Genomic DNA, 1,014 nt, shown 5'->3' with positions numbered 1-1,014 from the left:
GAAAAAAATCATAAAATTAACTCTCATTCTTAGTTTCATCAATGAAGACCCACTCCATAAAACAGGAATTTGCTTGTGATTTTTAAAACCATAAATGAGAAAACTATCCTTAAACCCAGAGAAAAAGTATCTTTATATAGATATTTATTATTTTTCTATAGTTGTTGACTTTGTCTCTAGTTCATTCTATTTCTTTTTTTATATATTTATTCATTTATTGTCTATTTTTGCCCTTGTTGTTTTACTATTGTAGCTATTATTGTTGTTGATGATGCTGTCATTGTTAGATAGGACAGAGAGAAATGGAGAGAGGAGGGGAAGACAGAGAGGGGGAGAGAAAGTCAGACACCTGCAGACCTGCTTCACCACCTGCGCTTAACTCACTGTGCTACCACCCGACTCCCAAAATCTCTAATTTTCAACAGGTAAAGCCAGGGGAGAGCGCAAACGCAGTCCCCCACTACCACAAATTATGCAGTCGAGTTTCCCACATTTAGGGAAATTGCAGAGGTCAGCACATCCGGAGTGCAACGGATAAGCCTCGCTCTGGGAAAACCACCTTCGTGATCATGGTAACTCCCCTGCCAGGTAAGTATAGTTCATTCTCTTTCTATAATCGAAAGTGAATTTTCTTTATAGAGATTTTTTTTTTTTTTTTTGGTCAGGATGTCTTAGAACAATCTTAAGTTTTTGTCTAATCCTACAAGAATATGTGTTGGGGGAGAAGTTTGGTAAATTGTAGATTCATATTCCAAGTAGCCATATGTGAAGCAAGTTCAGTAGCCATTAAATACTGAAAAGACTAAGGCAGTAGTAGAAACTGTCAATTAGAAAACCCGTGAAGTCTTTTCTTTACAGCTGACATTAATTTCTAGTTATCATTCAAAGTGAAGTTCATGACACCCCCAGGGCTTCCTAAACCTTTTGCACTGACAGGACCTGGGGAGGTTTAGTGGCCTGAGGGTCCGAGAAGATTGTATATGAGTATTCACAACAGTGGATTTCCAGTAGAAA

At 37.9% G+C, this 1,014-nt stretch overlaps 1 non-coding gene across 1 annotated transcript; it reads right to left on the bottom strand.

Moving 5' to 3' along the window:
- Positions 1-432: 432 nt before the first annotated feature.
- LOC132540108 (U1 spliceosomal RNA) lies at positions 433-596 on the bottom strand. Its single transcript, XR_009551367.1, has one exon. It is a non-coding gene; the product is annotated as a U1 spliceosomal RNA (small nuclear RNA).
- Positions 597-1,014: the final 418 nt, after the last annotated feature.

The sequence above is a fragment of the Erinaceus europaeus genome, chromosome 8 (assembly GCF_950295315.1).
Source record: "Erinaceus europaeus chromosome 8, mEriEur2.1, whole genome shotgun sequence".
Taxonomy (NCBI): domain Eukaryota; kingdom Metazoa; phylum Chordata; class Mammalia; order Eulipotyphla; family Erinaceidae; genus Erinaceus; species Erinaceus europaeus.
This window is presented reverse-complemented; position numbering and strand designations above follow the sequence as displayed.